This window comes from Dendrobates tinctorius, unplaced genomic scaffold (genome assembly GCF_039654945.1).
Source record: "Dendrobates tinctorius isolate UK_male_01 unplaced genomic scaffold, ASM3965494v1 ptg000007l, whole genome shotgun sequence".
NCBI classification, from domain to species: domain Eukaryota; kingdom Metazoa; phylum Chordata; class Amphibia; order Anura; family Dendrobatidae; genus Dendrobates; species Dendrobates tinctorius.
In genome coordinates, this window is record NW_027361675.1 from 23,920,566 (window position 1) to 23,934,252 (window position 13,687).

General features: G+C 47.1%; 1 protein-coding gene across 2 annotated transcripts in view; it reads left to right on the top strand.

Annotated features, from left to right (window-relative positions):
- Positions 1-13,687, top strand: part of LOC141086501 (ultra-long-chain fatty acid omega-hydroxylase-like) — a 115,050-nt gene that overhangs the window by 4,929 nt on the left and 96,434 nt on the right. The window lies entirely within an intron of this gene.

Sequence of the window (13,687 nt, forward strand, 5' to 3'; positions counted from 1 at the left end):
TGACACCCGTTTGTTTCAAACCGCCAACGGATCCATTTTCCGCCATTTTGGCGGATTTCGACTGAGCTAAAAAACGTATGTGTGAAACAGGCCTAAGGCTACTTTCACACATCAGGTTTTCGCCGTCAGGCGCGATCCGGCGTCGTGCCGGAACGCCGGATCCGGCAAATGTTTAGTAAAACCGGATGTGACGGATCCGGTTTTCTGCCGGATCCGTCTTTTTCTTGACAGACAAAACCGGATCCGTCTCATCCGGTTCATCCGTTTTTCTATCCGTTTTTCGACGGATTACGCCGGATCCGGTTTTTAAAATTGACCCTTGTGGCCTTCCGAACGGGATTGGCTACTGGAAAACTAGATATAGCGTGTTCCTACAGCCCTTCTTTGACAGGTTGTAGAGAAGAAAGTGCAGGTTGGAGAGAAGAGCAAGTTACTGGCGAAGATGGATGTTGTCATTGGAAATATTACCACTAGAAGTTCTGTGACGGTTTCAGGGACAATTTTCCACTATACTTTATGTCACCTCAAGGCAGAGTACACTGGGATGACAGAGTGTGAGAGATTTTTGCCCTAAACTTGTGTACCTTCTGGACCAACAGTATATACCTTTGCCAACCAAAGTTGGCTATCTTGTCATGGTCTTACTATTTTTACCTTTAGGCCACAGGTGTGTACCTGGTTGTGTTTTATGCAAAGTATTTCACCTTTTAACAAAAGTTGTGTACATTGGTAGGAAATCACCAACAATAAACACAACTTTTTAAGTGAAATACTTTGCTTCAAACACAACCAGGAACACAACTGTGGCAAAAAGCTAAAATTTACCCACAGTTATACCTGGTTTTGAATACCTTTTTACCTTTGAAATACCCTGTATTTAACCTTTTTTTAAAACATAGTTCGCCGCAGAAAGAAATGACAGACAACCATTGTGAAACGATAATTTAACTTTTATTTAAATTTTTTTTTTTTTTGTAAAATGTTTTTAAAGTGCAAAAAAACTTTTTTAGAAAGGTTTTAAACCCAATGGGCATTTTTATTACAAAAAACACACATTACAATTCTGTGTACTGTGGGGTGGAAATACTGCTGGAGGGGCTGCGGGACACTTCGACACTGGGTGTGTGGAGAGAGGACTGGGATCTTGGTGGGGAAGGAACAGTTAGAGGTGAAGGTGTGGAAAAAACTACAGAATGGGTGGACATGTGGGAAGCAGAAGAGGTGGTGGGTGGTGGAGTGGAGGGTTGGGCAGGGACTGTAGGAGCAGATGATGTTGATGGAAAGTTGTATGGGGAAGGAGTTTGGTACGGGGAAGGAGTTTGGTACGGGGAAGGAGTTTGGTACGGGGCAGGTTGCTGGAAGTGGGGAGATGACTGGTACTGGGGAGGTTGCTGGTACTGGGGAGGTTGCTGGTACTGGGGAGGTTGCTGGTACTGGGGAGGTTGCTGGTATGTAGTAGGAGGGGGAGGATGAAAAGTGGCTGGAGGGGGTGCAGATGTAATAGGAGGGGGAGGATGGAAAGTGGCTGGAGGGGGTGCAGGTGGAGGAACTACAGTGGTGGGAGGTGGAGGTTGGGAGGTAACCTGCTGTAGAGCACCGTGGCACGAATGCATTACATGCATCTGCTGGGCAGGAGAGAGCGTTTCCATGCGCTCCACAACAACCTGAAAAAGGTGTGGTTTGGCGAAGATCTTGCTTCTGAATGCATGGTTTGCAGAAGTGTCTTCACCTCCAGAATGCTGGAGTTGATCTGCTGAAAGCCTGCGGAGATTTGCTCTGACAAGACTTTGAGACAGTTCTGGAAAGATGCATTCAGATGCAATAACTCTTGCGCATAACTCTTTTCCTGACCCCTCTGCCGCTGTCGCCCAGTACCCGCAGGTGTACTAGAGGCGGCAGGGGCAGAAGGGTGGGGTAAAGGGAAAGCGATCTCCTCACCAGCAGCTTCATGTAATGTAGGCGGCCACGATGCTCCTGTGCTGGTGGATGGGACAGATGGGTCGAATGTGTGGGAAGGCAGGGAAGGTGCAGATGTACCGGGGCGGTCGAAGTGTCCCTCGGTGCCGGTCTCCTCAGGGATCGCCTCAGAAGGGTCCAATCGTGCAGGCTCCCGAGTGCTGCTCACCGTGCTGTGGAATAAAGAGAAAAAAAAACAATTAAAATACTGACATGGTATGGCCCTGGCTGAAAAAAAAAAGTTACATCTAACATTTTTTTCACATGTGGTGTGTAATATTTACCTTCTGGTGAGCATTGTTTCCCGGAGGAACGACAGGGCTTGTGCGTACTTGTACTTGCTCCTGCGTCCTCCAGATCCACTCGGGGCCCGCATCTCTTTATTGAACTCCTTCTTGAAACGATCCCTCACAGACTGCCACCGATTCACAATTCTGTTCCCTGAAACGAGAAAGGAGTGGTTAGTATACAACATCAGTGTTTCACAAACTCCAGTCCTCATGGTCCCCAGGGGTCATGTTTTCAGGATTTCAATAGTAAATAGAAATCCTGAACACATGATCCGTGGGGACCACGAGGACTGGAGTTCGGGAAACACTGGTTTACATCAAGCAACCGTTACTGTATATACTTACGCTCTTTAATCTGGTCCCGAGCTTCGAGGTCCTCCCAGCGGCCCACAAGGAGAGAACAGATTTCCTCCCAGAGTCGTCGGGTAATGATCAGGTCAGCGTGGCGGCGGTCAGCCATATTCCAGAGCGGCTCCCTTTCTCTGACGAGATCGATGAGGCGGTCCACATCAATCCCTCCATCCTCACCGTCAGAGTCGGGAGCACGCTGTGAAGGCTGTTAAAGAAAAAGACAAAAATAACATAATTAGCCTCCACAAAAGAAATGAAATAAAAAGTGGAAAAAAACAAAGCAAAAATATTTATACTTACACGCTGGTGACCGCCGCGTTGCTGTCGCCGACGACCCTGGGAGGCACTGCGAGGACCTCTTGGCCGAGCACCAGATTGGGAAGACTAGAGAAGAAAACAAAAAATGTTATGAGTTTGGATGTAGGCATTTGTTTGCTGTGTGTGGTCTGCAGAACATTGTTTTCTATGTGTTGTGTGTAGTGTGATGTTGTGTTTCTGCGTTTGATGCAAAAAACTTACGAATTGTGAGCCCACTCCAAGCGTCTGTCCACCCCTTCCTTCTTCTTCTGGGAGCTCCTCTTCATCTTGTGATTCCTGTTTTGAAATAAAAGGCAATGAATAGACATATATTACAGAGATGATGGATTTTGGAAATAAAAACTTACCGTCAAACGCTGACGATGCGAGGGAGGGCTCCCAGAAGAAGATGTGCTGTCCTGTTGATGGCCAGACTCCATGGCTGTGGGTATTGCTGCTGCCAGTGATGCCATTTCTGCTGCTGCTGCTGCATCTCTTTGGCGGCTGTTGAATAAAGAGAAACAAAGGGCCAATGAATATCTTGATATTCCATGGCCCTAGTTTGGAGGAATGGGGGATTTGATAATTACCGTCTCTCATCTGCTTCTGGACTCCCCTCCCGTTCAGCATGCTGCTCCATTTGGGGTGGTGCTGATGGTGCTGCTGCTGCATCTCTTTGGCGGCTGTTGAATAAAGAGAAACAAAGGGCCAATGAATATCTTGATATTCCATGGCCCTAGTTTGGAGGAATGGGGGATTTGATAATTACCGTCTCTCATCTGCTGCTGGCCTCCCCTCCTCAGCATGTTCTATTTGCTGCTCCATTTGGGGTGGTGGTGGTGCTGATGGTGCTGCAGTGGTCTCCTGCCTTCTCCTGCTTCGCTTGGTTGCTTTCTTGGGTGGCATGTTGGGTGTGGCTGTGGGTCCCACTGTCTTGCTTTTATATATGTCTTGTGGGCAGAGCTACTGAGCATGCTCAGACCAAAAAACCGGATCCGGCCGCCGGATCCGGCGAAAGCGCATTGCGGCGCTCATAGGCTTTCATTGTGTGAAAAAGCCGGACGCGCCGGATCCGGCGTGTCCGGCTTTTTCGCCGGAGACAAAAAACGTTACAGTAGACGTTTTTTCCAGACGCCGGATCGCGACACATTGCGACACATTGCCGGATCCGGCGAAAACCGGATGAAACGCATGGCCATCCGGCGCGATCCGGCGCAAATGCAAGTCAATGGGGGTGAAACCGGATCCGGCATTGCATTTCGCCGGATCCGGTTTCTGTCAAAAGCGCCGGATCGCGCCTGACGGCGAAAACCTGATGTGTGAAAGAGGCCTAACAGGCCAGGTTACATGTTAACATAGGAACCCTTCTTTGATATCACCTTCACAATTCTTTTGGGTGAGTTCTATAGGCTGAATGCTATTGTCCAGGGGTCAGAGGCAATTTGGGCTATGCCCTATTAACTATGTTCTTGCCAGATTCATTTTTTATCTCCTGCTGTTCAGGTGTGAATGTTATCATGCAATATGTCTAGCAGTGTTTTTCTATATGATATTATGCATGAACTCTGTGTATTAAGAGATTTTGTAGCCAGTGGAGACTTTCTTGAATATTATATTCTTGATTTTGGATCAATAATGTATGTTCTTGTGGACGTTTTTGAATGTTTTTAAACGTGTTTTTTCTGGTCTGAAAATAAAAACTTTGGTATTTTTTTCATATTTTGTGGTGATCCTTAGTCTATGCAAGTACTTTCTCTTTTGTGGTTTCAATGATTTTTCATGCAAATGAGTAATCCTACTCCTATCATGTGTTGATGGTGCCCACTTGATTTTGGCTATTACCTTCACAATTCTTGTATCCATTGAACTTGTGAGTTTTTGGAGAGTTTCTGCTTCTATTTCTTTGCATGAAGTCAGAATAGCCTCCCAGAGTTGCTGTTTTGATGTGAACTGCCTTCCACCATCATAGATCTTTTGCTTGATGATACTCCAAAGGTTCTCTATAGGGTTGAGTTCAGGGGAAGATGGTGGCTGCACCATGAGTTTCTCTCCTTTTATGCCCATAGCAGTCAATGACTCGGAGGGATTCTTTGCAGCATGAGATGGTGCATTGTCATGCATGAAGATGATTTTGGTCCTGAAGGCACGTTTCTGTTTTTTATACCATGGAAGAAAGTTGTCAGTCATAAATTCTATATACTTTGCAGAGGTCATTTTAACACCTTCAGGAACCTTAAAGGGCCTTACCAGCTTTTTCCCCATGATTCCAGCCCCAAACATGACTCCTCGACCTCCAGCATCGCTCGCAGCATTTAGGGAATAAGCTCCATCTCCCATTCCATTGGCGCATCCGCAAAATCATCGCAAGGGCCGATTGTTGCCATGGTGTAAGGGGGGGTGCCTGCATGCCGGGTCCGGAACTAGAGAGGCTGCATCCTCTGTTCCCGTGGGGAAGCTTTAGTGAGGCAGACCTTCCCCTGCTGCCTGGTGGAAGCCCTAGCGAGACGGAGCTTCCTGCTATGAGAAGGGGGCGGAGGGTGAGAGGAGAAAAGTGTGCACAGCAGTGGGGGGATAAGAGCAGAAAGCGCGCACTGGACAGTTTGGCGCCGACGAAGTGCAGAGCGGTGAGTGGCGCTCCCTGGTTCCCCTTCCCTCACCACCGAATATAGGCGCTGTGACAGGCCATGTAGAGGACGCCCCCTTTGCCCGCAGAGGGATCGCAGCAGAGCAGAGCCGTGCTGCTGCAGATCAGAAGGGCAGGGACTGCTGTGCTGAGGAGACTGTGGGTCCAGCAGTGACAGCAGCCAGGGAGAAGAGTGCTTTGTCCAGGGAGTGCCAGCATCGTGCAAGCCAGCGTCCACCATCGCTCGCCGCCAGCAGCGACAACCAGAGAGGGAGAGGCACATGCTGGAGTATCAGACTGGATATAAGACAGCAGACGCCCTATCCTGGTACTGGTGATTCAGTCTGCTTCTCAGGTCTTGGACTTCAGCTCTCTTCCAGTCTTCTCAAGTTAAGTTTGTTTTTTGCTAATGTTCACACTTGCGCTTGTTGGTCAATTCAGTTTCTTGTGTGGTCAGCTTGCCCCTGCTGTGGCCATGCTGAATTTCCACTCCTATTTATCTGTATTTGCCAATTTGCCTTTTTGTCCCTTATTAGATTGGCCTCTTTTTGCTCTGTTTCAGAATATTTCAGAGTGCTGATATAGTGGGAGAAGTCTAGTGACTTCAGGGTTAATTTTGCTATCAGACGTGTTGGACATTATTTTGGTAGGGTTTTTTGGCAGATTGCAGACAGTGGCTTTCCTTTCCTATCCTTTCTAGTTAGTCGGGCCCCATCGTTTGCTCAGCCTAGTTTATTTTCTCTTGAACATTCGTTTGCTCTTGTTTTACCCCTTCCTTTCCTTCCGTTACAACATTGCTCTATGCAGGGCCGGCTCCAGGTTTTTGAGGGCCCCGGGCGAAAGAGTCTCAGTAGGCCCCCCCCTTAACACATACCACGATTCATGCTGTGTGACATCCGTGGTGACGGCCAAAAACGGACTTGTCTCCGTGTAGCTCACACGGACACGCATGGGATCCACACGGACACTCGCTCTGTGGCAAAACAAGTTCATGTGAAGGAGGCTACAGATTAGTAGTGTACGCATGAAAGAAAGAAGAGAGAGAGAAGAGAAAGAGTGTCCGCGGGAAAAGTAAGCTCCCAGCTGGGGCAGTCTCTCTCTCAAAATTGGGACTGTCTCTCTGGATCCGGGACTGTTGGGACTTGGGAGGTATAAATGCTCCCCACCATACACCTCGTACACGCACGGTTCCGCTTTGTATGCCTCGTACACACACGGCTCTGCACCGTACACCCCCGGCTCTGCTCCGCTCCATAAACACACGGCTCAGCTCCGTACACACAGGGCTCTGTACCGTACACCTCACACACACGGCTCCGCTCCGCACACCAAGTACACATGCGGCTCCGTACACCTCGCGTACACACACGGCTCCTCTCCGCACACTTCGCGTACACACACGGCTCCGCTCCGCACACTTCGCGTACACACACGGCTCCGCTCCGCACACTTCGCGTACACACACGGCTCCGCTCCGCACACTTCGCGTACACACACGGCTCCGCTCCGCACACCTCGCGTACACACACGGCTCCGCTCCGCACACCTCGCGTACACACACGGCTCCGCTCCGCACACCTCGCGTACACACACGGCTCCGCTCCGCACACCTCGCGTACACACACGGCTCCGGTCCGCACACCTCGCGTACACACACGGCTCCGCTCCGCACACCTCGCGTACACACACGGCTCCGCTCCGCACACCTCGCGTACACACACGGCTCCGCTCCGCACACCTCGCGTACACACACGGCTCCGCTCCGCACACCTCGCGTACACACACGGCTCCGCTCCGCACACCTCGCGTACACACACGGCTCCGCTCCGTACACCTCGTGTACACACACGGCTCCGCTCCGTACACCTTGTAAACCCCTCCTGACCCGAAACATAAGTACACACACGGCTCTGCTACATCCACCTTGTTAGGCTAGTTTCACACTAGCGCATCTTCCACATGGCGCCGCTAAGCCCCGCCCCATCCGGTCATCTCCTCCTACTATCGCACCCCGCTGCATGCGATCTGCGTACCCTATCTTTAGAATAGGGTGCGCAGACCGTGCGCTAGTAGGATTTTTGCGTGCGCTGCGCACTTTTGAAGGTGTGCCGAACGCACCATGTTGCAATCCTACTAGCACCGTGCGCTGCGTGGAAGATACGCTAGTGTGAAACTAGACAAAACCCCTCCTGACCCCACACATAAGTACACACACGGCTCTACTTCCACCTTGTAAATCCCTCCTGACCCCATACATAAGTACACACACGGCTGTGCTACATCCACCTTGTAAACCCCTCCTGACCCCACACAAGTACACACACGGCTGTGCTACATCCACCTTGTAAACCCCTCCTGACCCCACACAAGTACACACACGGCTGTGCTACATCCACCTTGTAAACCCCTCCTGACCCCACACAATTACACACATGGCTCTGCAACATCCACCTTATAAACCCCTCCTGACCCGACTGTCCCAAACAAACTTTACCTCATCCAGACAGTCCAGACCAGCACCATAATGACGAGCGACCAGCACAGCAGAGTCCTACAGCCACCCTGATCATGTGACCCCTGAATCCTCCCCTCCTGTGACCTCATCACAGGTCCTGTGACCTCATCACAGGTCATGTGCCCTCATCATAGGTCCTGTGCCGGCGCCGCACACAAGATTGCTGCCGAAGGAAGGATGATCATTGCTGTCTGTAAGGGACTGCGTGGGTCACTCGCGGAGGGCGCAGGATGGGGTCAGTACATGGGGGGCGTGGCGGCGGCCAGCGGGTATCCCAGACTGCATGAGTGGGTCCTCCCGTCTCGTCAGGGCCCCAGCAATTGCCCGGGTGCTGATGCCGGCCCTGGCTCCATACCATACCCCCATAACCACTTTCTCCCTGAGAGGAATATAAATCTGTTAATAAATCTGTTAACCCTTGATCTGCCTCCTGCCCGTCACTGCATCCTGCGTTCCTGCGATTTCTACAATAGCAACCTGAGGTCAGCCAGTTACGGCAAGCCTGTTAGACCATGCTCTCAGCATAGTTCAAGAGGCTTCTGTCAGTGCAGGACTGGTAGGTATAATTTTTATACTTATGTAAAAAAAAAGTACACTTATTTTGTATGGCTGCATCCGTAACGACCCTACCCCTTCAGTGAACACCGTAAAAAAAAAACTATGATTTTTCATCATACATTCAAACAAAAAGTGGAATAAAATGCAATAAATAAGTCAAATAGAAATAAAATTGGTATAGCTGAAAATGAAAAAATAAGCCACCATACAGTCGAAAAATAAAAATGCTATAGTTCTCAAAGCTTTTATTGTGTAAAAACTGCAAAACATGAATTATATACATGTGGTATAAATCACTGCAGTCGTACTGATCCGAAAATAAAGATGCCTTATCGCTTTTACCATATGGTGAACATCATAAAACAAAAAACAATTCCTGAATTGCTGTTTTTTTGTTCTGCCTCCCAAAAATTGGAATAGAAAGCGATGACAAAATAAAATAAAAACATCAACTCATCCCGCAAAAGACAAGCCCTCACATTACTGTCTGCAGAAATATACCAAAATTATAGCTCTCAAAATATACCGATACAAAAACTTGATTTTGCAAAAAAAGCAATTTTTTTTGTAGCTTGTGATAGCAGCCAAACATTTAAAAAAAAAAAAAAAACTTTATAAATCTGTTATCGCTGAAATCGCACCGACTCGAAGAATAGCCATCTAATAGCTTATACTACTGCACGAGGAACAACGTAAAAATTAAATAAAACCAATGTTAGGCGTCGAGTTTCCCCCACTGCACAGAGGGAATCTCAAGCCATGTCCTCTGCGGTCTCCCATTCCTCTGCGGCTGCAGAGATTCCTGCTAAGCGTCTTGCCCAGGCTAATGCTAGGCATCTGGTTGCTCCTTCAGGCTCTGCTTTAACACCATGCTTAAGTCAGCAGCAAGCAGACACTCCAGGGACTAAGTCCTGTATTTTGCCTACTGAGCATGCCCGTAGGACGACCTGTCATTGGAGGTCAGAGGTCACATGCGCAGGTCCCGTTCGCAATTATATATATCTTCTCCTTTTGTTGGCACCGCAGCCGCGGCGCCGAGCGCTGATGGTCTAGAGGAGCTCTAGTCCAGTGCCTCTGGGACAGAGCCCTGTGACCTCTAATTAGCGCTCACTCAGCCAAGCTCTGTGAATTCAACAGGCTTCGCCGTTTGTTTTAGCGGCTCTGTGGAGCAACAGAGTTCGTTTCCATTCACACTGGGTGAAGTTATCCCACGTGTGAGCAAGCGTTCACCCACTATCTAGGAACCGCCATTACTCAGCAGCAGGTTCCATCACTGCACGGTGGACCCCGGGCTGCGAGCGCACCTCATATCTCCTTTTTATATTATTTGGTGCGTTCCGCAGGCCCTAACAACCAATTATTCACATGTTGTTGATTTGTTCATGCTGCCTCCCAAAGATCGCAGTAATGCTCGGTGCACATTTATGCTACGCTGAGTGCTTAAACCGGGGTTTTTGTGTAAATCTCTTAAACACATGATTCAGACTCAGTGGAAGGTTCTCTATAAGGCCAGAGTCACACTACCGTAGAATACGGGCGAGTGCTATGAGAGAAAACTTTGCAATACACTCGGCTCAGTTTTAATCTATGGGGCCAGCTCACACCATCGTCTATTTTCTCAGCCATATTCAGTGTGCATGTAAAATCGCAGCATGCTGCAATTGTCACCGAGACTCGGCCGAGATTCGCCAATGCAAGCCTATGGGTGCGAGAAAAAAAAAAAAAAAATCGCACAGCACTCGGACCATGTGAGTTCTGTCCGATTTTTACGCACCTGTGTCCTTTAACCTGAAACATGATGGAAGACCTAAGCAGTTTGCGTTCATCCCTAAAAGCAGATATGAAACAGATGGTGGGGGACCGAAGAAAAGAAGTGAGAAGCCTCGGGGAGCGCACGACCCATTTAGAAGGGAAAATGGCTGAATTTGCAGTATCTCACAATGCATTAATAGATGCCTTTCAAGAACAAAAAGTTGTCAGAACAATTCAGAAGTAAACTGTGGGATCAAGAAGACAGATCCTGCAGAAATAATGTGCGCCTACGTGGAATCGCGGAATCTGTTAAAAATTCTGATCTTGGAAATTTTTTTCCACTAAATGCTCCAAACCATTCTCCTAGATGCGGTGGATTCAAGTTTATTGGTGGACCACATACACAAGGTCCCTAAGCCCAGGTTTAAATCTTAAAATCAATTCTTTTATTCATTGGATTACACCCTGGAGATTTTTTTTTCCTCTTCCATTTTTCATTGTGAGCCACACCTCTGATCAAGGCGGCTCTGTGCGTGCTCAATCAGAGAAACCTGCAGAAGACTGGTGAGCTGACTATTTTCCTTTTCCCCTTTACCCATGCTATTCATTTTCCCTGCAATGTCATTCTTGGGAGTACACCAATTCTCTTAAGTCTGCGGGTACAGATCCTAAATCTACCCACCGGTGGATCCATATGGAAAGTCACTAGTTAAGGGGCAGTCAACTAGGTTGCTAATGGAGGCAGAATATATATGTAGGAGTTCTCGCACATACATCCTTCCAAGCATAAACAACTCATTGAAGGTCTGGAAAGATCTGGTATCACAATGCATTGACTTGATCATTCGGTTCTCTTACTTATCACGTTGGGCTGATCATGGAATTCCCAACTTGCAATCAGTTACTATGGGAAGAGAACTCTGAACCTTTGAAGACCTATCAGAATCATTTAATCTTCCTCAACATTTCTATTTCCAGTATTCAATTACGAAGTCTTCTAGTCTCCTGCCCCAAGATCTTGACGTAAAGCCCGCCTTCTGATATCCTACTTTTCATTTTGAGGAAAAAAGGATGCCAGAAATGTATTACAATTGCCTACAACACATTATGCTCCCTGCCGGACCAGACCAAACTTCATTACATGTCTAGATGGGAGAAAGACTTGGGTTTGTCATTTTCACATGAACAATGGCAATTAGCAAATAACATGGTCTACTAAATCCTCAGCCTGCATAAACCATTTAGAGAAAAATATCCATCTCAGATGGTACTTGGCTCCCAAGCGCATTGCTCACATGTTCCCCACATGTTCTCAACTTTGTTGAAGGGGCTGCGGAGAGGTGGGATCACTCTTACATGTGTGGTGGTCCTGTCCATTAGCATTGCAATATTGAGAAAAAAAATCTTTGATGCCATTTCATGCTGCACTGAAACTCATACTCCCCCCCCCCCCCCCAAAAAAAAACCTCAGCCCTAGCTTTGTTAGACATCGGAGTCACGGACCTCCTCTGCAGCACAAGATGGGTTTGTTCACTAATATTAACGGCAGCCAGACAGCGTTTTAGCCTTAAAATGGAAATCCACGTCCCTGCCATCAATGGAGGAAATGTGGGCAAAGGTAGACTCATATTTCATACGAAGGTTTGCTAGCTCCAGACTGCCAATGTGCTGATTAAAAACCAACAAAGGTTGGGTCCTTGGCAAGCTATCAGACAGACATTATAGCTTAAACCACATCTGTTATGAATGGGTCACCGAGGAGAAAAAAGCAAAACAAGCTAAGTAAAGTCACAGAAAACCAGAGAGGTTGGTAACTATGCAGATTGCAAATCCCTGATCTTACCACACAACTAGCAGTAGCTGTGGAGCATGCCTACGATGTTCCTAGACGCCTCGTCACGGCCGGAGGACTAAATAAGCCTAAAGCAAGAAAAGGGAAAACTAACTGCCCCTGAGCAGACCCCAAAGGAATAGATAGCCCCCACACATGTATTGACGGTAAAACAAGATAAAGGCACAAACACAGGCAGGAAAATAGGTTGAGCAAATGATGGGGCCCAAACTAACTAGACAGGAAAGGAAAGACACTGTCTGCAACCTGCAAAAAACCCTACAAAAATCACGTCCAACACTTCTGATCGCAAAATTAACCTGAAGTCACTAGACTTCTCCCACTATATCAGCACTCTGAAATATTCTGAGACAGAGCAAAAAGAGACCGAACTAGTAAGGGACAAAAAGCCAATTGGCAAAGTACTGATAAATAAGTGGAAATTCAGCACAGCCCCCAGCAGGGGCTGGCTGACCACACCAATAAACTGAATAGACCAACAAAATCAAGTGTGAACATTAGCAGAAAAACTTAGCTTTAGATGACTGGAACAGAGCTGAAAACCAAGAGCTGACAAGCCAGAAGGAATCACCAGCAACTGAATAGGGCGTCGGCTGTCATAAATCCAATCTGAGACTCCTGAGATCCAATCGTCATTCTCAGGTGGCAGATCTCCACCGATCAAATCAGCCTCTCTACCTCCTGTTACCACCAGAGGGAGTCTGGAAGGAGAACTCACAACTGGTGAACCAGAGAATGAACTCACAACACACATCTAATCACTAGCCATCTGACCTAAACACTAATCCAATGCTTAGAGATCATGACTGTTTCATATGCAACCTTAAACACAATACCTCTTACTTATTGTATTACACTGCATTTGAAACTAAATAATTACCGCATGATCAAAATCACTTTAATGTTTCATGGACCAATGTATACCTTTTCCTCCTCCCCCCCCCCCTTAGTTCATATGATCCCTATTTTATGTAATTCAGTTTTCCTTGGTTTTTCCTTTTTTTCTAGGAACCAAGTCATATGTGATTTACCTATTACCGATTCTATTATCTCTGCGCTGACTCTATGACTTGTATCGGTTTAAAACTTAATAAAAATGTATTGGTTAAAAAAAGAAGGCATGTGCCGCGTACAGTAAAATCACACTGACAGGTTAGAATAGAATAAATATATACACGTAGAATACATACATATATAGATGTCAGTGACACACATTTATGTATTTATATTGCATAGATAGAAGAAAAGCTGACAGAAGAGATGGATTACACTGGGTGCAGAATTATTAGGCAAGTTGTATTTGAGAGGATTCTTTTTATTATTGAATAACAACTATGTTCTCAAACAACCTAAAAGACTCATAGATATCAAAGCTTAATATTTTTGGAAGTTGGAGTGAGTTTTTTTTAGATTTGGCTACCTTAGGAGGATATCTGTTTGTGCAGGTAACTATTACAGTGCAGAATTATTAGACAACTTAAAAAAACCAAATA